The sequence below is a fragment of the Stegastes partitus genome, unplaced genomic scaffold, assembly GCF_000690725.1.
Source record: "Stegastes partitus isolate 25-593 unplaced genomic scaffold, Stegastes_partitus-1.0.2 Scaffold962, whole genome shotgun sequence".
NCBI lineage: Eukaryota > Metazoa > Chordata > Actinopteri > Pomacentridae > Stegastes > Stegastes partitus.
In genome coordinates this window covers 246,676-272,238 of record NW_007578693.1, presented here as the reverse complement: position 1 = coordinate 272,238, position 25,563 = coordinate 246,676, and the positions used below count along the sequence as shown (strand labels likewise).

Here is a 25,563-nt window from a genome sequence, read left to right as displayed (position 1 = left end):
TTACCAGTCCTAACTGTAGGAAATGATCACGTCAGGCAAGTTTCATTAAGCTACCTAAACTTTCATTGAGTTTTAAAACCAAAAATGTGTTTGTTTTTGCGACTGAACCCATGATGTGAACGTCAGCAGACGTTAGAGCCGAGCAATAAATCAGCAGCAACAAGAAAACTGATAGAACGTTCGATAGCTTCACTACAAAAGGCATTAGATGCAAACTGCCATTAAAACACATAAGTTTAGGTAAATCTTTGTCTTATGAAGTGGATGGAAGCTAAAAACACTCCAGTATTTCTGTATAATTTCTTTGAAATCTTTCCCGAGAGCTGCATATTTTAAACAGCACGTGGGGCCATTACTTGGTGGGTTTTTTCTTGTTTTTTTAAGACGGCACTCTTCCTGTATTACAGCACTGAACCTGTCTCGGGCAGCTTTTATCCAATTTTCTTTGTAGCCTCTTTCCTTGGATCTATATTCTAGTTCGTCTGCTTGTTTTTCAGAATCGATTTGTTTAGTGCAAATTCTCCTGAACTGGCTAATGTGGAAGCTTTTTTAACTCAGGTGGAAAGGTTTCTTTTGCTGGTGCTCTTCCTGAAAGCCATTTCTCTTGTAGTATTAAGAGGCATGCTCTTTGAAAATACATGCAGCGGCCTATTTATTAGGTACACCTGTATGATCTAATGCAATTAATACGTTTATTTGTTTGTTCAGGGTTTTTATGTTGTTAATTTAGTTCTGGAGGTTCTTATTACTGTTTTGTTAACTGCCTCACGTTTGATAAGATATAATAATCCTTTTTTAATCCCACAGCAGTAAAATAGTGCAAATATCTGTGAAATATCAGTAGAAAAATAAAAATAAACCAACAATATACATGAGTACTAGTTCAGATTGTCCGATGTTGCTCATATCGATGGTACTGCACAGATTCAAAGTTAAAATACTGATGAAAAGTATTAATGTTGCACAGATTCTTGTACATGTAGACAAACTGCTATTGCACAGAGTTTTTAAAATGCAAAAAAATATTCATAATTTAAAGCTTTGAATGTGTTGATATTGCATCATTTGAATTCAGAGGTGTTTCTAATGTTCTGCCGCCTCGTGTGTGTGAATAGGTAGAAACTAGAAGCACATTTCAAGACAATGCGTCTCTTCTCCCTCTCGTCTCGCTGCTAGTGTCTCTGGGCTTCTCCTCCATGCACTCCCCTCCCCATCCTTCTCTTTCCATTAGTCTTCAGTCCTGAGAGAGGCGAGAGGAATAATAAAGGGACGACGAGGAGGATAGTCCCCCGTCCTGAGGCCCAGCGCCAGCTGCTACTGCTGCAGAGACTATCCATCCAAACGCAGGCAGGCAGGCAGGGATGACACTGCTTTGGAATTCAGCCTCTTGATGCAAACTCGGTGGGTAAGCCTGCCTCCAGTTGACCCCCCGGGGCCGTCTGGGTGCTATATGACGCTCTGCCCTCCAACTGATAACATAAGTCACCCAAGTCCATAAACAATGTTAGCGTTACAAGCGTCCCCGTCCCTTATCTGCCGTGTACACAGATGGCAAGAAGTCCTCTCATCTGTCCTCCGTTTAATGACGCATTACCGCCTGGATTGCGGACAATATTTACGATATGAAACGAAAGGAAAAGCAAGATCGCACATCCGAGGACAAGATTCCAACCAAATGCTTTGGAGCTGCGTTCATCAAAACTTCAGCGCAGTAAACTTGTCATTTCATCATAACTGCGACACACTTGATAATGGCGTCATTACCCTTCTGTTGGTGCTCCATCCAGCAAAGTAGCAGCTCATCCAGTGGTGATTGGAGATTAAAACCTATGCCAACCCCATAAAGCGTCACCCCTCCCAATGTAAATACATTGCACTTAAAAGGGGACATTCTGCTGATTTAATGCTGCACTTAAAAGAACGGAATAGCCAGAATTGATGAAGCAGAGCACAGGATATCCACATTTTTTATTCCTCGTATGTGGGTCGAGCTCCGAAACAAGCTGCGATTCCCACGATGCAACTCAGCAGCGTATTTTTGTGACATTACTGCCTGGTGTACTTCTCAGGTCTTTCAAACTCCATGCCCCCGGTTTGAAACCCAGATACTCTGCAGCAAGTCTGTCATTTCAGATCAAAATTGCTATTTGGAAGAATGTAGATAGCAAATGCTGCAATTTAGGATATATGGGTTATTCCACCTCAATTTTATAAAAAAAATTATATTTACTTTTTATTTGTCAGATGCTTTTTTCTGTGCATAAGAATGGTATTCATTAAAACGTAAAATCTGGGCTCATATATAGCTTTAGTTTTTGAGTTAAAAATCTTTAAAGAAGGTGAGGTCATGTCGATTTTTGTGCCAATCTGTGGAGCAATGGTTAAAGTGCCATAACTTGACAAATAATGCTAAAATAGCTAAAGTCCTGAAATTTTGCAGGTTCGTTTATATGTACATGTGGGTTGCAATGGTACAACCCTGCTTTGATAGAATAACACAAACAAAGGATGGCGCAAATTTGGTTAAAAAATTTTAATGTTTGTGTCCAATCCGATATTCCACCAACCATAAAACCTTTATTTTTTATTCTAAGAGGCTGATTTTTTTCTTCCTGTAATTGGCACCAATAGGAGCCATGATATAAAAATGCTCTTCAAATGTGTTAGACCATTTTCTTTAAAAAATAAATAAATAAAAATTTAAAATTCGTTCGCAGCAGCAACATCTGCCAGAAAAATCACGAGATATCCACCTCTACATCAGTCTGTCAATCTGCAACACTGCTTCATAACAACCTAGAAATGTCACGATTCCTCTTGAACCGAAACAAAAGTGACAATTAATTTGCAAATTTTATGCAGTGCAATTTGCACTGAAAAGGGCAAAAAGACAAAAAAAAAAAAAAGCACAGAGTGGAAGTAGAGGTGTGGGCAGTGCATACCGTATAGAAAACAGAGTGAGTGAACTTTTTAAAACTAAGCTTGGTTCAGGTAAAGTGTGTTTTTGGTATACACGGGTACTGTAGTAGATTGGACATATATTGTTCAGTTCTCTGTGTAACATGCAGATGACAAAACCTGAACGTTGGCCACTGCATTGAGGTGATCTAGTGGCTCTGTTATGCTATGGGGGGGATTTGTTGGCATTTATTGGGTCCACTTGTCCCTTAAGAGAGAATGGTTACTCCAAGCCAATACAAAGTTATTTAGACGACTGAAACATTTCTTTGGGAGTGGTCTCTTTCCGGATGCCCCCATCTACAGGACTCTGGTGTGAATCAGATGCTATGGCCTTCACAATCACTCCACCCAAGCTGGACACCTATAGATTTTGGACTGATATGTTAAACTGTTCTTTGTTGGACGGCTGTGGCTCAGGTGGGACAGCGAGTCGGTCAATGATCAGGTGGTCCGATTCCGCCCTGTAACCTGTGCCATGGTCGTTGTGTCAATGGTGTGAATGCGTATGAATGGATTGTTTGCGGTGGTGGTTGGAGGGGCGGCTGTGGCTACAATCGTAGCTTATCACCACCGGATTGAATGTGTGTAAATGAATAATCGACAATGAGGGAATATCTTTAAGAACAATGGAGTTTCATTCCTCCAGTCGAGTTCAGAGATCTGGACAATCAATGCCTGGGTGCACCGAAGCTGTTCTGGTGACTCATGGTGGCCCCAACACCTCACTAAGACACTTATTGTTGGTTTTTCCTTTAACTTGTCACCCGTCCGTACCTCCGTGCAGTGCAGGTACAATATAAAATGCTTCATCTGGCACTTAAGTGGGAGGCCTCAGCAGTTCTTGTCACTCTGCTACAACAACAAGATAAACTTGAGTAAGCGGCACATCTGTTGTTTGTGTCACATTTATCACAATGCACATACACCGCCCACATACCAAAAGCTGTGTGCATAGTAATGTCTGTTGAGGAGACAATACGGCCAATCCTGGGCAAACAACCATGAAATAGTGACATCCTTTCATTTTTAAAGGCCCGCTCTGGCAAAAATAGAGTTCTTATCAGTGCATACGGTGTTTTCATATGCTCGCTGACATATCGTGAGTGTAATAGTCAGTCTATGCCATGGATGAGCACTTCTTCACTGAAACTCTCAAAAACATGGATGTTCAGAGTTTCATAAGTAACAAACCTAAAGAACCAATCCAGTCAGCTTGCAGGTTTTCTGTAGGATTCTTCTTCAAAATTGGTTTCTAGTCTGAACATGTCTGGCATGATGGTGAATACTTGCTTGTACTTCTTCTGAGGAAGTCATAGGTGTCTTGGTGGCCTTAACTAAATAATCTCTTTCTTGCACAGTCACTCAGTTTTTAAAGATGACCTTTATGCAGATGCATAGATTTATGCATCTGCCATATTCTTCCATTTCTAATGACAGGCTGAATTATTCCAGTATTACAGTGCAGTAGTTTTACAGCGTTTGAGTTGTAGGTGAGCTGGTGTGCTTGAGCTGCAGCAAGTGGAGGAAGGAAGCAATGGTATACAGCTACATCCAAGCGATACTATGAAAAATTCTGCTCTTGTGGTGGTCATTTATTTTTGTAGATTCTATCAACTTGAAATTCCAGTGTGTCCCTTTAAATTGGCAAAATTACGAAAAATGGTTTACTGCTCCTTTAGCATTGTGTATCTGACGTTATGTCCACCTTTCTTCAGATTTTTCAGTTGCCACTGTCATTTCAGTTGCATTACAGAGTAAAGAAAATGAAAAAAGCTGTAAATCCAAAGACAAAATCCTGCTTTTTAGTTGGATAAAGCAAATATTTAACCTAGAAATTTTTTTTGTTGATGTTCCTTAAAAGTAAGTTACAGCTATGCAAGAGAAATTGAATGATTAAAGTACATCTAACTTGAACCCGTGACAATAATACTACGTGCTACTTTAATTTGGATAAACTAAATTCAACTATGTTATCATTTTATGGAGCTTGATTCAACAAATCTCTTTTTCCCTGCAGTTTAAGGCTGACAGAGATTATTTGAATGCAAAAAAACAACTTCTAAATATATAACTTTAATACACAGAGATGAGTTTTTAGTGGTTTAACCAAGAACCAGAGAGGCGCTTTAATTTGTCACCCATCTGTGCCTCCATGTAGTATAAGTATACTATAAAACAGTTTTCCTATAGCACTAAAGTGGGCATCAGTAATTCTTGTCACTCCGCTATAAAGCCAAGATAAACTTGAGTAAGCAGCACATCTGTTGTTTGTGTCGCATTTATCACAATGCACATACGCCGCCCACATACCAAAAACTCTGCACATAATCATGTCTATTAAGGAGACAACGCAGCAAATCCGGCGCAAACAGCCGTGAAACTGTGCGCATTCGATTTGACGTCTTTTAAACAGATTTTACATTCAAGTGACATGGATGAGCTTCAATGAGCCATTAATCAGCTTTATGCTAAACACAAAGTAAAAGTTGCGCCCGTACAAGATAAGAAAACTGCTGCATCAGTTCAATCAAAAGTAAACAGATGTGAGGGGAGAAAAGACGCTTTAGATTAACAGTGGTAATTACAAAGAATGAGCTCTGTGAGCCAGGAGCAGTGTCAGCCAGCCAGAGAAGGTGTTTCAACATAAATTTGGGGGGCAGAGTCAGTCATCTGCGGTGTGGGTGCACAGACTGAATAATGGGGTAGTTTTCAAAGGCCTGCCTGCTCTACGGAACAGAGTTTATAGCAATTTAAGCCCTGACAACAAGCAAAGTGCAGTAATATACACAGAGACATGTCTGGCATAATTTCGTAATAGCTTAAAGGGAAAAACCCAACAGGCGCGACATTTCTATTAACAGTTGTTTTTACAATTAGGAACAAAGAAAGTAGCTCACACTTAGTGCACAATAAGGGTTTAATATATGAAAGCTCTGCGCCCTAAGTCCTATTATATAACTACATCTTTACAATGATTTGTATGCATTAAGCCCCTTTCCGACATGCACTCCTTTCGGTTAATCTGACAGCATCTGAGCGTGTCTGCTTCATGTCTGAATGAGCCCCATGCTCGCTTTTTTCTTTTTTTTTCTTTTTTTTCAAAAGTCACAACAGCAATCTTACTTTGTCAGATCGAGCAGCATTTCCATATCACGTTTAAACAGCGCTGCATGCACTCACATTAAGCCACAGGCACGCACAAGCGACACACTTTGAGTTGTGTAAAGCGATTTAGGAAATCCTTTTTCTGCATTTTAGCACTTTACATTGGTTGGAAAACATCATACAGAAAGCAAAGGACACAGTTTGTGAGCTGAAATCACAAAACACCGGTCTTGTTCATCTTTGCCCTACGATCTTGGCAAACTAAAATGTGCGTATAAAAGTAACTTAACTGCAATGAAGACAAAGACTATAGAAGGTCAGACTAATGAGAATCACCAGTAATAAATATAATCCAGGTTTTGACAAAATCTCAACAGGAGAGGAGACTTTGTTTGTTGCTTCCAGCTGTTTGGAGGAGTTTTTCCTCTGAGTTCATCACAACACCATCTCCAGAAAAAAAGATAACAAACTGCATTCTTAGTTACGTTCTGAGGAAAACATATTTTTTGCCAGGTTATGTTTGTTTTCAACGTATCTCACTGTTCATACATTCGATGGGGGTGGAACTCGTCATCTTGGTAACCCAGAAAAATGGCGGAGAAGCTTCAAAAGTTCATGTACTTTAACCAAGGTTCTGACATGTAAAAGTGTCTAGAAAAGCGTGATATTTTCCTAAACCGAACCACATAATTTTGTGGCTTAAACTCAACCATGAAGCGAGTGAAAACCGAAAGTAAACAGAAAACGAAACCTAAGTCTGATGGTCTCTTGTCCATCAATGGATGTGAACCCTGGTCCAACTTCTGGTCTATGCCTCCATCCTCCATCCTCTTTCAAATCGATCACCTTCCCTACTTTGCCACAGAACATAAATTACGTTCCTCTAAAACCACAATTGAGAATGCGGTTTAGTCGTATAGGAATGTAATTTTCTAGCGACACAGTTGAGCAGCAACAGGATTCATGTGAGCAGCTTAAGCATGTACCTAATCGATTACTTTAAAACTGAATTATCCCCAAACATGGAGACAGGATCAACCAGGATCTAATGCAAGGTCACACTGTAGACCAGGGATCTCCAACTCCAACAACAAGTCTGTTAATGATCCATTAATTTGAGTCATGTTGTTGCAGTATGGAAACATCTAAAACCTGCAGGACAGTAGCTCACCAGGACCAGAGTTGGAGATCCTTGCTGTAGACTCTCCCTTCCTTTAGACAGGTGAGATGTCACACAGAGTCACAGTTTATAAGCTGCAGTTAACTGATTTGTTGTATAGCGGCCGACTTCAGGTTAAAGTTCCATCACAGCTGTTGGGATATTTATATTTGACCTATCATTTATTATCATCATACATGGACAGAATTTTGAGCAATTAGGAAATCATAAATAATCTAGTTTGATGAGCTGCCATTAGTTTAGATGTAGTCTTTTGTTCTTCAGTGTATCTTGTGTCTAATTTCTAAGGTATATGTGATAAACATGAATGTAAAAGTGGCCAACGTCTAAATGACAGGATGTAGTCACTTTAACAAATCTATGAATCCAGCAATGTTCTGTCTCCCAAGACTGAAAAGGGCTTTATAATCACATCTATTTACGCGTCACAGTCAGAGATTTTGTCAGTGTTTCCATGACAATAAATCATCCTCACATCAGTTATCTGACTCAGCTGTCACAGTTTTGGTTTCGACTCATGCTCGATTTGCAAAAAAACAGTGTCTTTCAGAGAAAAAAAAAGGCAGCCTGGTTGAAGCACTGATGCAGGAATTCTAAAGCGGAAAAGCTGCATGAGCTACGCCGGCTTCACCTGTCACCGTTTACATAAAACATGCTGGAAATTACAACTGCTTTCATGTCGAGCCTATTCAGCCAAAGCAAAAATAATTGAGAGAATCTTAGATTCAAGTCAGGCGGTGGTTCGAGGCGAGCGGCGCCTCCGTGGTTTTAAGGGTGGAAGTCGACCAAGTGCGGCCTCAGACCTATATTTCTTAAAAAGAGAGCAGGAGGGATCCCTTTTTCTTGCTCCCTTGGGTGCTGTTTCACGCTCCACAGAGAGATGAGAGGGTGAGAAGGAGGTGAAGAGATGAGAAGGTTTCAGGGAGACGGATGAGATGAAGCGAACACTTGACAGACAGCAGCCCTGGGAACTCCTGTCTGCGCCGCCGTACAACAGAGCGACAGGCGGGAAGAAAAGGAGCTTCGCTTTTTCTAAACTTGAGGAACAGAGCCGGAAGCTTGTTCTTTACGAGTCATTAACTGGAAAATACTGTAGAGGGAGGCGAGGGGGGAAAAAATGGGTGACGGGAGCATTTTTTGGCGACTCAGATCAGTTAGTTTCGGGGTATCGGTAATGATAGGGACTGTCAAGCTGCCACCTGAACAATGACAAGTGCTTGCAAAATGGAAATCCGGGGTTTTAAAAGCTTTAAATCTGATTATCAGTGAGGTGGAAGAGTTATGAAGCTCTCAGGTGAGGATGGGACATTTAGGGAATAATCCGAACAGAACAAGGCCCTCAGACTGACAGTATGATGATGTGATTGGAGGCTCTGTCTGCCTTCCTATTTGGAACCAAATGGAGAATATAACAGGTGTTGCGCAGTTACATGCATACACATCATCCATCCATCCATTATCTATACACTGCTTAATCCTCATGAGGGTCGCGGGGGGCTGGAGTCTATCCCAGCTGACTTAGGGTGAAGGCAGGGGACACCCTGGACAAGTCACCAGTCTATCACAGGGCGCATACACATTAGAAAAACTACAAATGAATAAGTATTTGATGAACTTATTCCCACACACACTGCTTAGTAGGGATCGACCAGTATGGGGTTTTTTGGCCGGTACTGACGCCGATTATTGGCGATCAAGAAAGGTCAATAACCAATATGTGGAAACGATGTTCATTACATGTTTTAACAGCATGTGTTAGCAGAGAAGCTGTCATTCATAACTCCTTTATTAATTCGGGTAACTAGAACTGAATATGTAAACTAGAAACAGCAGTTATTAAATTAGGATGCTTGACTGAGATTGATCAATTTGTCTCCTGCAGTTACGTTTCTATTTTCTTAATCTTTCACTGTTCTACCACTTGTATTACCCACTAATGTCCAGGTCCTAAAGCATTATTATTTGTTGTTTTCCAGACTCAGGTTAATCAGTAGCTGCCTTCTAACTTAGCTGCTACTCGTTAGTGTAGCCTTAGCCACTGTGAGAGGAGCTGGCTTCTTGGTTTGTGTTTCTTGTTCAGTTTTTGCTGCTTGAGAGACATTGACAGACAGAGAGAGGAGGCTGCATCAGACCTGAAGTAGAGCTTTAATTGATTAGTAATCAGTCACTCAAAATACAGATACCGATAATTGAAAAACTGACAAATACCGCTAATCAGCCAGGCCGATAATCAGTCTGTTCCTACTGCTTGGAAAACACCTACACCAGAAACCATTAAGCCACAACTCCACAAAGATGTAATATTACCAGGAAAGTCGTATTTTTCAGGAACATCCTGTCATATTGGACAGACAGAGTGCTGCCTGTCATAGTTCATCTCCCAAACCAACACTAGAATTGCTTTCTTCCACAATCGCAGAGACACACTGCAAGCACCTGTCTGATGTTGCACTATATTACATTTTTTTAAAAAAGCCAGAGTTGTTACTACACAATCGGTAGTTTCTCTTGCTCAGGGGCTACTTGGGGGAATCTGGGACTGTCAACACAAGTGATTTACACCGCAAGCTGCAGACAGTCCTAATCATGCTGACAAGTGGAATTTTCTATTTTTCTATCGGGCCACACCAGCAGATATGACTCCACACAAATATGATCAGAGAGAGAGGGGGGAGAAAATGCTTGACACATTAGTGAGCAGAATCCAATATGGATTTGTGGCGGCACTGAAAAAGCCAAACAAGTTCTTTATCAACTAAAGCCCAAGATATCCCTGAGGAAAAACACCGGCTGTGTGTCAGTATAACAAGATGAATTTAAGTCCTTTTGACTGTCATAAATGCATTAACGGTAAATCTTTTAGATTTGCATTTCTTTTAACCCCATTTTGCTACTTACTGCTTTCATTTTATTTAATGTATAGATGCCCGATGTGCTCACAGCTCTTCTACAACCACATCGGGGCGAGTATATGTGACATTTTTCGACATTTCCTATCGCTGCTGCTTTTCATTAAAAGCATTTAACTCTCTGAACCCCACAACCCTATCAGAGAGTTTAAAAGGTATGTTATTTTTGATTTAAATCTACAAAGTTACACCATTTTTAAGACCCAGAAACTGTAAAAAGAGAAAAAAAAATTCAACTATTTTCAACTTTACAGCAATCTTGGATTAATCAAGCATGACATGTGGTCACATCTGGAAAATTCACCAAATCTAAGCTTAAAATTATAATATTTCATCAAGATCACTTTATTCTAATAGCCCTTTTTTTATTTTTTTTTATTTTTTTTAAATGCCGTTTGCACCGGATTTTCCAAGTGACACTGAGAGTCAAAACTTCAAGGAGTATTCAGTTGAACTGCAGGTTGTGTTTATAGCAGATAGATCAGACACCAGTATGTGAAAAATGACAGCGATTGAGAGTAAAAGAAAACATACATGATTTAAGATTAAATGCAGCATGGCTCAGGAATAGTATACAGATGAACAAGTTGTCAGCAAGTTGTTGGAAGATACATTCAGCATGGTGAAATATCTGTCTAGAGCTGATGTGCATGGTAGTGTGAAATATATAGTTTTTATGAGAGGATTGTGAAGATGTACACCCATCATTTTTGTCAGGTATTGATAACGCTTGTGGGCACTTGAAAAAAATGTTGCACATGATGATTCTAGTTTTTTCCCCCATTTTTGTAAAATGTACAATCAAAGAAACTGAACTTTTGTTTTTGCATTTTTATGATTTTTAACTGTATGATGCTGCACAAAAGACATATTTAAGTTCTCTCTACTTCCAGCAAAGGTTGTGCTGTTTCCATGGAGGTGCAGGACTTTATTGCAGTGAAAAATTAGCCCACAGTGATTAAAAATATGATGCTTTAATTAGGTTTAACTAATACTACTGATTATTAAAAGTATGCTTATAAGACAACAAGGACTCTCTGATTGGTGCGGAAATGAATGAAATGAAATGAAATGAAAAATACTTTATTTATCCCAGAAGGGAAATTCAATTATTTGAAAAAAAAAAAAAAAAAGAAATTCAGGTATTGTACCGTCGTGGTGAAGAGGGAGCTGAGTGGAAGGCAAAGCTCCCAATTTACCAGTCGATCAACGTTCCAACTATCACTTGTGGTCAAGAGAGCGAGGTCATGAATGAAAGATTGCATACCTAAGCAGCCAAAATGAGCTTCCTCCATAGGATCGCTGGCTTCAGCCTTAGAGATTCAGCCTTACAGAGAGTGTGAGGATTGTTTGGAGGCAGCTCGGAGTAACGTTTCTGCTCCTTCACGTCAAAACAAACCAACTGAGATGGTTCGGACATCTGATCGGGTTGCCTCATGGGTGCTTTCACTTGGAGGCACTTCTTCCAACTAGGGCTAGAATTGGGAGTAACCCAAGAACTCTTTGGAGGGATTACACATCTCATCTGGCCTGGGAACACCTTGAGATCGCCCAACAGGAGCTGGAAAGCTTTGTTGTTGGGGAGATGGACGTCTATAATGACCTGCTTAGCCTGCTGCCACTGCAACCCAACCCCAGATAAGTGGAAGAAAATGGATTGATGGATGGATTGTAACTTGAGGATCATTATTATATTACAGCACAGCACAGAGCACCAACTTCACACAACATTTACATTCACGCCACGTTTAGACGGAGCAGCGTGCATATGCTTTTTTTTTTTTTTTTGCTAGATCAAGAGTAAAACACCAAAAATGCAGCAGGGAATGAAGCAGATTCGGAGGCATTACTGCAGTGTGCACTTTCTAAATTCATCCGTCCAGATGTTTCTACTCACGGCGGCCAACACACAACCGGTTTACTATTCATGAACAAAGCCAACATTTCGGATGTCTATTCCCATCCATGAACACGCCGTCCTTGATTGAAGGCGAGCGCATGTGCTACCGAGCCCATCTGTTTTATAGCCGGCGAGTCTGTCACCAAAGCTCTCCCTTCAGTCGAGGGAACAGCAGTTTGACACCTCAATGCTGTGTGTTTACTTATTTATTCTGCGAACACTGCTCGTGGGTGTCCTGCGCAATTGAGAAATCACCCTTTGTGAGTAATGCATGTGGAGAGAGGCAAACCGAGAGACAGAAGTAACCTTTTTTTTTTTTTTTTTAAGGCATATCAACAGCATGACCTGCGTGTTAACCCAGTTTGAAGCCCCAGTGGAGCGAAAGTGACGGGGACTGTGTCATTATGAACCACAGAAGAAGAAGAAGAGAAGAGAAGAAGAAGAGAGGAGGGAAAAACAATAACCCAGTTAGGTTTGTGTGGCTCTATTAAAGCTCCGTCTGCTCCCTCGGTATCAGATTAACCTATTTGAAGCTTTTCCTGATGAGTTGATTAGACATGATTGGAACAGACTTGTGAGTTCCGCCGCTGCAAATTTCTAATGATGCGGCGAAGTTCGGCAGCCACAGCCCGAGCAGAAAGAGGATCTATAATTATATTATTTGGCTGGGTTTGAATTCCAAAGTACCCTCTGCAGAGCAAAGCATGTGACTGCCTGGAAATCTAATCTGGTATGTGGGCAGCGAGTTCATAAAGCAGGAAATGCCAGGATGCTCTTTCGTCGTCCTGCTCCTGTGCTGTCTGGTCTTGGTGGGCAGCTGTAAAAGGACTGAATTTTAATCGTGCATAATGGTGCTTTTAGTCCACTTGCTTGCCTTGACACCTTCATAAAACACATCAGAGGGTAAGAACTTCAGTTGGCTGCAGTCGGCTTTGAAGAGAGCACGGCGAGGGAGGCAGAGGACGAGAGCAGACAGTCACGAGTTTGTGTAACTCTGGCCAAGAAGAAAAAGCTGCATTTTCCAAACATAAGAGTGGCACAGATGGACGGCACAAGTCGATGACGTGCCCCTGCTCTTATATAAGTTTTACACCGAAGAGATGTGATTCAGCACAATCTGACATGCCTTGATGCCGTAAACGTGACCCTCCTCACACAGGGTGGCGTGCATGAAGTTAAGCTGATGTTGATGTGCAGTCTTGTTTAAATATTTTAAAAGCCTGCTCTGACCTGAAGCACAAAGTGTGATGCCAAATCTTGTCTCTTGTGTAAAGGTCATGCGATCTGATCTGCAGGTATGATGCTTTTCTTACTTTTGACTCAGTCTTTGTGGTTTCATGCACTGTACCAACGTGTAGCGTCATGCAGCTTAAAGAGGGTGTGGTGATGAATTAAAGGAATAATTTGACATTCAAGGAAACATGCTTCTGCTTTCTGGTCCAGAGCAACATGAGAAGATCAATACTACTCTCAAGACCATTAAACATAAGGCCATAGGTAGCTATATGTTTAATGGACGTGGTCTTAATGGTCTTTAAGAAAGACTTTCAGACTTTAGCTTCACGTAAAGACTGAAAACAAGATAAACAAGGTGCCCCAAAGACATCACAGTCTAGATGATAGACATGGATCAGCCTGGACATTAAAACAACTGACAGGCGACCTAAATCTTCTTACATTGGCACTTGTCAAGGTTTGGAATACATCATAGAGCAAATGAACAGTCACTTCTTGAAGTTTATGTGTTGGAAGCATAGAAAAATGGCCAGTGTGAGCATCTGAGTGACTTTCACAAGGACCAGATTGTGATGGTTAGAAGACTGAGTCAGAGCTTCTCCAAAACAGCAGGTTCTGTGTGGTGTTCCCAGTGTGAAGTGGTTAGTAGCGACCAAAAGCGGTCAAAGGAAGGACAACCGGCACTGATGCATGTGAGGAGTGAAGGTTAGCCAGTGCGGTCCAATCAAACGGAAAAGCTACCGCGACAGAAACTGCTGGAAACTTTAATACTGGCAATGATAGAAAGTTGTAAGAACACAAAGTGGGGGTGCGTAGCTGCTCTTGCCTACCACTAAAAGGCACCTACAAAGCGAGTATCAGAACTGGACCATGGAGCAAAAGAATCATGTGGACAGTCAGGTAGGTGGGCATCGTTTAACTGGGTAAAGCCTGCAAAAGCCAGATAACAAGCCAGCGGAGGCAGTGTGATGTTCTGGGCAATGTTCTGCCGGGAAACCTTGGGTCCTGGCATTCATGTGGATGCTACTATGACACCTACCGCCTGCCTAAACATTCTTACAGACCACATATGCTCCTTATTTCAGCAGGATAATGCTCAGTGACAAAGAGTTCAAGGTGTTGTCTTCGCCTCCAAGTTTCCCAGATCTCAATCAAGTCGAGCATATTCTGGAAAAACAAGTCCAATCTATGGACGGCCCACCTCGCAACTTCTACAACCTTCACAAATCTGCTTCTAACATGCTGGCGTGTGACACCACAGGACACCTTTAGAGTTCTGTAGAGTCCAGACCTCGACGTCTCAGAGCTGTTTTAGTCGGCACAAGAGGGATCAATGCAATACTATAAAGGTGGTTTTAATGTTATGGCTGATTTTGGTTTACAAACGTCAATTATTAAGCTTTAGAGCTAATTGTGTCCTGGCTCTAGCTCCTTACTGAACAGATGAGAGTGGTATTACTGCCATCACTGAAATAAACTCGAACAAACGCTGCCACACTACTGTCACCACCTCAGCATCATCATGATAATTCACATCACTGAACTAACTGTTTTTATTAGGAGCAAACACCTGACAGTGTGCAGTAACTGGGCCATTACGTGCAATATTCATATTTAAAATGTCCCCTATTACCGTGATGCCACCGGCTTTTGATGTTATTTCTTATTGTCTTTATTATTCATGTGGACAGATGCATGTGTGAAACTTTAATCCTTCATTTTTAGACACTGCGCAGCTTATTTCTTGGACAAACATGTGCAATGGCAATAAATCTTAACTCATCTAACTCGCTTATATTTTTCAAAGAAATGTCAACATAATCCTTTACCACAAGGTCACATGCAAATGTAGATACTGTCATCTGAAAAGATATGTACATGAGATTTATTTGGTAGATAATCCAGTTTGAGAGGGCTGCTGAGAATTACACCCATAACAGTGTTTGTGTGACAGGATGGGTTTGTTCATTCAATTCAAATCTGACACTCATTTGATTTAAACGGTGATTAAATGGTGCTCTTTCTCCTTTGTGAGGACAAAGTGGTACAAGATTTCCCATTCGCATATTGATGATAGTGTGCGCTTTTATCAGCAGTAACACAAGTAATTGATTAGTAACCACACACACAGAGTGGAAATAAATGGACTCCTGTTCTCTGTGCTATCTCATGAGGTGGTCTTAGTAGCCGTGTGATGTGTAATGGAGAAATAATTCAAGATTAACCCACAACACCAGATAACCCCCAATGAAGTGGTAAATAAATGAAGAATAACCCAAACAAAAGTCAGGCTCCATTGATTCCTAGAAATGTATATAAATAAGACAACAGCACACTGCAAAGTACAAGGGCTTCTTTGGTTGTATACTGAGCTTTTTGTGTTTGAGTAGATTCAAATACCTGTGTAAGTAATGGAGTCTGAGAAAGGTAAGTCGCTTACAGTGATTGGATAGAGTGTGTTTTCGTATGTGTGTGTGTGAGAGAGAATAAAATACAGCCACTGTAAGTAGTTTAAAATGATAGGATTACTGTGTGTGTCTGTGTGTCTCTCCTCATGCATATACATGTGTGTCTGTGTAGGAAGAAAAAATAAATAAAAGACTGTTTTTTTTTTTTCTCCCAGCATGTCTCCAGCATCACGTCTTCGATGTGGTCTCGCAGGCTGGAGGGGTTTCACTTTAAACCCACCACAACATGAAATTAGCCTGGTGCCGTATGGGGAGGCTTTCATGAAGGGCCCTGGACTTAACTGCACTGGAGGCCTTTTACCTCAAGGTGGTGTTTAAGCTAAATGCACATCACACAATTTCTTCGGCTCATTAAGTGCCAAATTTGCTGTCGCAGCCGGATTTAAATGCACGCGGCGCCTTGAGGAAGCCTTCATGACCGAGTTTGGAAATAACCTTGATTGTAGGATGGTTGCGTCTTGCTTAAACTTTGCTCCGTTATGTAGCACGAACACCCACAGAATTTAAGGGGTGGTGCAAGATTGGATCGGCTCTGCTTCCTGATCCAACCTTAGCAAATCCTCCAATCAACTAACCGTAATTACCAATCACAGCTGAGCTTCCCTCCTACTGTGTCTCTCCAGTTAGTACAACCCAGCATCGACCCAACAGCAGCCACCTGCTGAACGCTGGTACATTTTCTGGTCACAGGTGGTTAGTTTGCAGCCTTATTATACAGTATATAGCCAATATTGAACCAGCAATAGTAGGCCATTACATTAAAGTTACCAGAATAAAGAAAAAGCAAATAATATTTCACAAATGGCAGACTAAACAACATCACAGGAGTGTGATGAAACCAAAGCAGAGGCTACTTCAAACTGACTCCAATTTGGAAAAAATAAGTAGCGTCACTTCCGGACTAAAAGCCACTACTTTTTTCACACCCTTTGAACACTGCGGCTTAAACAATGATGCGGCTAATTTATGGATTTTTACGAATTTGCCTCAAGATGAAAGTGACGTTGAGAGCGACAACGAAAGAGAGACTGAGGAAGTGTGTGACGAAGTAATTCTGAGGCTGTTCAATTCCGACACTGAAGAAGACGACTTTAGTGGTTTTAGTGAGCAGGAGGAAGATGAAGATAGCGATCAATGACTTTTCCTGGTAGGCTGCTGCATTTTTTATTTTTTTAACAAGCCGTGTTACAGGCAGTGTTCGGAAAAAAAGCATTTACGGTAGATATTTGTGTATGTTACCGGTATGTTTTTAATTAGAAGTTAAAAAAATCTTTCTGTGTAAATATCTCATGTTACAATGTGGATACCTGCGGTTTAGTGCAGCCTATATATGTACACATATTTTTTTGTTTGTAAAAATCACTGGGTGCTGCTTATATTCAATTGCACTCAATAGTCCAAAAATTACAATACAGTTAATTAAAGTCGTTGTGATAAATCTACATGATCTTGACGCTGAAACTGTCCAATATTTTTAACTGACTTTTTAAAACTTCACTTCAATATAACTTACAGTACAGAGCATGTACTGCAAGCTTTGAAAGTGTGAGACTTTTAAATGAGAAGAGAACAAAAGGTGGTTTGTTCGCTGTGCAAGAACAAGAAGGATCTTCAAATGTGTTAGCGACCCTCCCGCTTCCTGTGCTCATATAGAATATGTATTTTAATACAGCCGGATACCCAATAAAGCTGTTCTCTTTAATATATTTTACTGTTTCTGTTGCCAGGCAATGCAACGAGTATAAATAGTAACTGAAATGCAGCCCATTAACACTACATGTTAACTAGCAGTCACTCCCAAGCTGCTGCTTTGCACCATGAAAATCCTGATTTTATCACGGCGATGTCGTCTAAAAAAAAACTGCTCTGTAAATCGTGTTGTATTTGCAAAGAACCAAAGCTACGACTTAAAATCAGAGAAAAACTACACCATAAGGAGAAAAGAAGTTGCTTTAGCTGCTCCGTGCTATAAAATATCCACCACGTCCATGTTGCACTTTAACATGCAGATCAAACTTTTTCACTTTGTCAAGGGGTTTGATGGAAACTTGGATTTCTTTTGGAGCTGTATTATTTATTTTTTATCATGTTGGAGCTGCTGGTTTACGTCGACAGTTTTGCAAATGTTTGTTTGCATTTCACACTGCACTGCATTATACAATCACATGCAGTTTGTCTAAATAAAATGAACTTAAATGAAATGGTCATTTCGCTTTCAAGCAGAAAAATTAATTATTTGGATTGACTAATCTGTAAAATGTCTGATAGGTTAATCGTCAGTGGCCGCCCTGCTTGTAAAGGTGTAAATCTTTCTTTAGAGGTGAAACGCATTACACCCGTTGGTTTGTTGGCTGTGCACCGACACTGCGGGCACTGATGTGGCTGACCGGCTGCAAGACACCGAGACAACTCGTGGCATTTGGCGGAAGGGATTTTCAAATCTGTCCTCAGTGTTCTCAGAATGCTGCAGGAGTACAATGAGTGTGTGCGTGTGCGCAGGGTTTAAAGGTAAGAATCCTATTAGCCACCTCTTGGCTCTGTGCTTTGTTTGTCAGCTGATGTCCCATGTTCCTCCCGGTAGACGCACAGCCCTGCAGCCTCGATTCAATCTGTAAACTGTAAAAACGTACACAGTGATGTAGTTTTCATACAGTTGTTGGATATCTACATAACTCAAAAATAAGCTGCCCACTGCTTCTTTCAGTTCATTTCCTTAGTTTATTTAATAAACAGTAGATAAAGACATACTCTGTGCATGAGTTTGCTCTGATTCATACATTTGTGACACTATATTTTCTACAGGAATATTCAGGCTCAGTCAGAAATAAGAGCTAAAGTAACATATCTAAAACAGATGGAGTGGGTTTTGATTTGTACATTTTTCCATCAGATCTCCAAGGTCACTGCTGCTTTTTTGCGCTTTATGGTGTGTGCAGAGCCTTTTACATTTTATTGCCGTTAATACATTAAAAGCCGTGTTGTCTTGTAAAGTGGCCGCTCTGCATCCCTGTACCAGATTGTTCCACCTGCACCAAATGCAATCTGAATGTATGGTGTCAGAGAGTATACGGCGCATTTTATTTCATAAACACGAGAGGAGCAACTTCCTTAAAACAATTCTTTGTTTTCTCCTCAATATTATATCTGGTTTAATTTAAAATGGACAGCACGGAGCAGCATATAACAAATGTGTCTCAAATGCAAAAATGTAATTATGCACTGCATTTTTTTGGGTCTGTTTTCCCAAACAGAAATTCGTACTGCTTACAGTGTTTGCCTATGTGTATATGAAACATCTTAAAGTGTTAAATATTAAACATAACAAATTATTTATAAGTCTGCTTGGCATATCAGTTGTTTACATCTTGTTTTTTCTAAATGGGACGTGTAGTTATTTTGCTGTTCTGTAAGTACTTCAAAGGCAGAGTCCACAACAGCACCAGGAATGACTGTAAGCTTTAAAAGAGTTGAGAAAGAAAGTAAAACCTTCTCTTTGGTTTGTTTTCACTGGTCACTCAGTGCTTAAAGTGAGGCTATATTTTATTCTTTGGCATACCGTGACTTTTTCTTGCATTGTGGGACTTCTCACCAGCTGCCGGTACTCTCCTCTGCCCTCTTCATATCAGGTTCACTGGGCGATTCATAATGGCCCAAAATAAACTGCATTACCCAGGAGGCACTACATGACGCTGTGTTCCTGTTCTTGTCTGCTTGCTTCTCTCTGACAGCAGTTAGTCTAAGTAACACGAAGAGAAAGTATCCAGGGATTTCACTAGCAGAGCTGGGCAGCTCAGTACGCAAGGCACACAGGGGCCCGTCCAGTCTCACAAGGTTTACTTAAAACTCTTGTATGGTATTGTGAAGACTGGACAAGTCTTGGACCAGTCAGTGTTGTATTATTTTCTACACTTTATATACATTCTTGGTATGTCTATCTATCTGCATGTCCACATCATGGCTTCACCTTGCAAAGAATTGCCAGCGCATGAAAAAAAAACCTAATTGTGAAACTTCATAAAGATGGAAAAAGGAAGATTGGTGACCAGCTGTGGTGGCTGTGCCTCAGGTGGTAGAGTGGGTTGTCCACCAATCACAAGGTTGCCGGCTCCATCCCCGACCCTCCACAGTCGAAGTGTCCTTGGCAGCTCTGTCGCCATTGGTGGATGAATGTGATCTACTCTCAAAAAATGGACATCGCTTTGGATAAAAGCGTCTGCTAAGTGAAATTGTAAATAGTAATTGTAAAAATTTGCTAAAACACAGAACAAGCCATAGTACCACTAATCAGAGCTGCAGTGGTTTTCCTTTCAAACTAAAATGACCCAATGGAAAGAGTGCCAGTTGCACAATCTACCTCTAAAAAACAGACGGCAGCAGCTTCAGAACTGCTCCAGCAGTTATCAGAGGAAATCAAAGTCTCTATAGCAGCTCAGACAGTGCTGAAGGACAATACATGAAGTCAATGCTTGTTCTTTACCACAAAACCGCAACATGAAACCGTCATAAAGAACATGAAAAGGAGCCACTGAGTTCAAGATACATTCATTTGGCTTAGATGGAGTCTCGCCCAACCAGTACTACCACAGTGAATGCATAGTCCTGACAGTGTGATGATTCGGGGCTGTGTGAGAGCAAAACTACACAACATTTATGGATAGCAGCAGTGAATCTTTGTGGATATACCAAAATACTGGCTGACAAGATGACTACCAGTCTGCAGACGCTTGGTAGAAGAGGAACATTCCAGCATGATAGCAACCCATGAGTTTCTACAGAAGAAAAAAGTGAAAACTTAGACCTGGATAAATATGTAGCCTGATTTAAATCCAGTCGAACACCTTTAAGTTGAGCAACACAACCTCTAAGGCAAAGAGCAGCTGAAAAAACAGTCTCTGAAGAATGGAAAAACATCCCTACGAAAAGTTAGTATCCTCCATGCTGAGAGGTAATGAGTCTGTCACCAAAAATAAAGGTGGACACATGAGGCACTAAGAAAAATAAAAGACTAGAATCTCACTAATGAGAGGTGAACTGACCTTTGCTGCACTGAGTTCCTGCTGCGAGGCCTGCTTTTTTAGTATAGCAAATATAGACTGTGGGTTTTTAACTTTACATAAAAGCAGGTACCCTACTGTTCAGTGTGTGTAGAAGTAATGCAATCGCTGTGATACGATTTTTGTGTCACCTTACGATAACAGTGAATGTGTGAGTCGTTTGACATTAAATGAAACCACACGAGGCGGCGCTCACGTCTGCGGTGCTGCAGCTAATGGACGGATGATGTAAGCATTACAAACATCTCATCTTTTATTAATTGTAGAAATTCATAATGTAATAGGCAATTAATGATTTGCTGATGCCAGCCGATACACATGCACTCACGTTTTAACCCGCTGTAAAAGCTGCGGTCACTTAGCTGCGAGTGCAAATAAATAGCTGTGAACAGTGTGTAACCGAACGAGCACGGCGAGGCAAACCAGTGGTACAGATAGGAATTTTAAAATGAGGGAAAAGATGTTAAAGATTGAGAAAGTCTGACCGCAGGCGGATTTTGGGCTGTTTAACCCGTAAATTAGAATTTATAGAGCTTATATCTACAATGATGGAGTCTAACAAACCTCTCCTACTATCTCTGTTAGTCATAAAAATGAGAAATAAACTGGTGAAACCTGCCTCAACTAGGACAGCGTTATGTTCGCCAAAATACAGTGTCTATACAAGCATAAAATTAGAATAGACGAGGGTTTAGGTGTCATATTGGCCCCGATTACAAACACAGGCCTGCTTTGTTGAGGCAGCATCTGAGCCTCTTTCAAAACCAGGAAAAATCCAGAGTGGGAATCTGACTATTGTTCTCAGTGCATTGAGTCCCCATGGTGTGTGGCGACTCACGCATTCATTAGCACAGGGCCTCGTGGAAAAAACAAAAAAAAAACTGTGTTCTAAAAGTAAAATTATGTACAGTGACATCCAGAGTGCAAGCAGTTTTCTGTATCGCCTGTGGGGGTTTACAGCGCGGGGGGAGGCGGCGAGGAGGGTCCTTCAGGAGCTTCTCTGTAGCACAATAACAAACTGCAGTGTTCACACACTGAGGGCTGTTGTTGCTGTGATTTTAATTCCCCGGGTGACAGCCTGCAGGCGTTTCTGTTTAACAGCTAGATGATTAAAGCAAGAGGCCAGGTGGAAGGTTTTGATAGTCTACCTCTCAGCGCAGATTGCTAAGCTGGAGTGAGAATACTCCTGCTTACACTTAAGCCCTCGGGCTTTCTTAGAAGATGCCGTGTTGTTGTGGTCTTACGGACAGAGTTTGGGCTAAAGTTAGAACAGCTTTGGATATTTTGCACGAGATGCTTGATGGTTGAAACCGGACACGATTGAATTTAAAAACATGCGTGCGGTGACGTATTCGTTCATGCAGGAATTTGATTTTAACAAAACTTGACTCATAATCTGATTCCAGCTGGAGGTTTTGTTAAGTCAGTTAAATCTAATGTAATTAGCAGAGGTTTTTTAAATTGTTTTAATTTGATTAAGTCATTAATATTTAACATTGTAAATAAATACTAAAGACTTGACGCTGAGTTTTCAGGGACTGACTTGACTGTACTCTTTTATTGTTTTCTCACTGTATTATGTATAAATGTCCAAATTTTGTCAATGGGAAATGTGTAAAAAAAAAAAAAAAATTTTAAAAAGTGAATATTTTCTGCTGTCTTTGCTCCTCAATGACACAAACGGAATATTTTTGGGGGTGTGAACAAATCAAGACATTTAAGGATGTCACGTTGAACAATTCTACAGCCCCAACAACTAATTGATTAATCAAGAAAATATAAGTATATTAATTAACAATGAAAATAATCGGTAATTTCATTCCTGGTACAAAGAAACTCACCATAAACAAGTCACTATAACTTGATTATAAACTAGTTTTTGGTATATTTTAACCTGTTTCAAAGTACAACTCATCTAGTTGGCTGATCCTAACGGGTGGATCCTCTGAGTGAAGTAACCATGATTAATAAGTCAGGCTCAAAAGGTACAAAGAAAAATCATTAGAAGTTCCAAACCTGACTTGTAATTAGCTTAAAATTGGATGTAGATGAAGAATATTAAGTAAATATTAATTTAATTGCACTTTAAAGAGTAGTAAAGACATGCATATAATTACATTTCAGCGACAGGAACCATCATTTACTAATTGCGCAACAACCTGAACACAATGTGTCCGCTCAAATACCATGGTTGGACAATCTAGAAGTATAATAATAGGTTTTTTGACTTTTCTTTCCCTCATTTTGCATTAATCAGTCCACAAATACATTAACAATAAGGCAATGTAGACAGAAAAACAAATCAACTACAGTTCAGATCTTAGATTTACATTTTAAAGCCCTTTTTTTTAAGAACAATTAGCTAAACATTTGCTTTTTTTTTTGCATCTCTTTGTTTTATATCATTGTAAACTGAACATATGAGGGTTTCTTGCACATTTTCCACATTTTTATCAGTGAACAGTTAATAAGCAAATCCCAGAAACAATCAACAGATGCATCAATAATCAGTTGTTGCAGCCATATTTAAAAATAAAATCCAATACACACTGTAAATCTGCTCTTCCCTGCTGGACATCAGTACACTTTCCTTCCACAACCAGCCAGCATCGCTCTACATGTAGCCACAACATGTGATCCGAGACACAATCTCCCCGCACAATCTTCACCTCTTTTTTTTTTTCTTTTTTCCAAGCAGGTAAAGAAAAAAAAACTGCCCTCCATCTACTCCATCCTTCACAGCACTCCAACCGCTGTTGTCTCTTAGCAACGCCGGCAGGCAAATCAATGGAGGGGAAAGGAGAGAGGCAGGGAGATAAATGAGGGAGTTGAGAGGACAAAAGGGGAGGAAGAAGTGGAGAGAAGTGTCCGAGGAGGGCAGATGGGTGTCAAGTGTATAAAAGAAAAGGAGACGGGAGAAGAGGAGGAGGAGGAGGAGGAAGAAGGTGGAGATGTGGGGAGATGTAGGGACGGAGGAGAGGAAATGAAATAAAACAAGAAAATAGGCCCACAGGGGGAGGAAGATAGTGGGGAAGGAGGATGGAGCACAGAAAGTAGGGAGAGCATGCGTAAATGTCAAGCTCAGTGCATTTAATGTCATTTGGGATAAAAATGTCAGAACGATAAAGCAGACTTCATTTTGAGTGATAGAGGCGCGTGTTGTCTGCAGCCTGGCTACATTTCTACAAGTTAGAAACATTAAAAAAAGCTGCAAGAAGTAGCAGTGAAGAACTCCAAAGCAATGCAACTTCACTCCTCATACTGTGATTTTTTTAAAGTGTGAGAAAAACCTGCAAGATGAAAGTAAATGAAGCAAAGTGCATGAAATCTGTGCTGTCTAGGTGATGCACATGAGAGGAAAAGCGACAGTCAGGCAGGTCAAGGACTACAACGGATGTGTGGATGGACACGGGGAGATGCAAAGAGCCGATGGCCTCCGACACTGGAGGAGGAGGAGGAGGAGGAGGAGGATGCTGCTGCCGCCTCCTCATCATCACTACCACCGCAAAAGAGCTGTGTTTGTGTACTCGGTGCAGACTGTTTGGGTGCATGGAAATGGTGCTTTCAAATGCTCACCTTGCTTTGTGAAAGCCCGGATCAGCTCCAGCAGCCAGCCGGTCCTCTCCAGGCTCACTGCTGCTGCTGCTGCTGCTGCTGCTTTCAGGCGTGTAGCAGCTCTCGTAGCATGCAGTCACGTTGTCTGAATCTAAATGTGTGTTTCTCCCCCCTCACACTCTGGATACAAAGCCAAACAAGCAAAGGAATGTGCAATTAGATCTCAGCTCTGGGGCGACAAAAATAGCAAATAAAAAAAATAAACAAAAAAAAATTGCGTTAGCGGTTTGAGCCTAGCTCTGCACAAAAAAAAGACAAAAAAAAAAGAAGGTACCAGATGCCGAGGAGGCTGCTGCTGCTAACCCGCTCGCTCACTCACAAACGAGCGCTGATGAGGCGACGTCCGCGGCGAGCAGGAGACCGAGGATCTGCTGCCCAGGACGGCCCTCACAGACGAGGCAGGAGGAGCAGGAGGCGGCGTCGGCTGGTGTCTTCCTGGGAGGGACGGTCCTCGCAGACCCCGGCGGACACCGCTGTCAAGCCGAGGCCGCGCACAGCGACACGTTCCTGTTCCACCGTTTCACAATGAAGCGCACCGTGAGCGTTTAGTTCTCATGCCCATAAAAAACATCCACCCACCTTGAAAGTATTCTCATTTTATTGCCTTAAACATTGGGTCTTAGTGGTTTTAATCAGGATTTTTGACTAGAATATACAACAACAAAAAATGTCTTTCTGAAACTGAGAACAGATTTCAACAAATCAATTTATTAACGATGTTAAATGTGAGTTATGTGCACCGCCATCAACATGTGGACACTAAACGCATCTCCACATCATGATGCTGCCACCACCATGCTTCTCAGTGAGAATAGTGTGCCCACCTCTTCATCATTACTACAAAATACCCCCAAAATCCACTCATTGTAGACTCTACAAAGCAAGATTTCTACGAATTAATGTCAGTTAATTAAAAATACAGAATGTAAAAGTAGATCCTGTTTATTGTTTATTTAACACTGAATCATGGGCTATTTATTTAAGCTTTTTAAACTACATTTTTTAAAAAGTCTCTTTCATGTCAAAGTGAAAAATTTCAACAAAGTAATTTTAATTTATTAACAATATTAAATGTGAAATATTAATATATTGAAATATTAAATGGAGTCTATCCCAGCCGACTTAGGGCGAAGGG

The 25,563-nt window shown here is 40.8% G+C and overlaps 1 long non-coding RNA gene across 1 annotated transcript in view; it reads right to left on the bottom strand.

The window, feature by feature from the left end:
• LOC103366645 (uncharacterized) overlaps positions 1-24,793 on the bottom strand; it is a 56,155-nt gene extending 31,362 nt beyond the window's left edge. Inside the window, exons 1-2 of the long non-coding RNA XR_520678.1 lie at positions 24,703-24,793; positions 24,390-24,548 (exon numbers count right to left, since the gene is read on the bottom strand). This is a non-coding gene — a long non-coding RNA (uncharacterized LOC103366645). The remainder of the gene's footprint in view (positions 1-24,389; positions 24,549-24,702) is intronic.
• Positions 24,794-25,563: the final 770 nt, after the last annotated feature.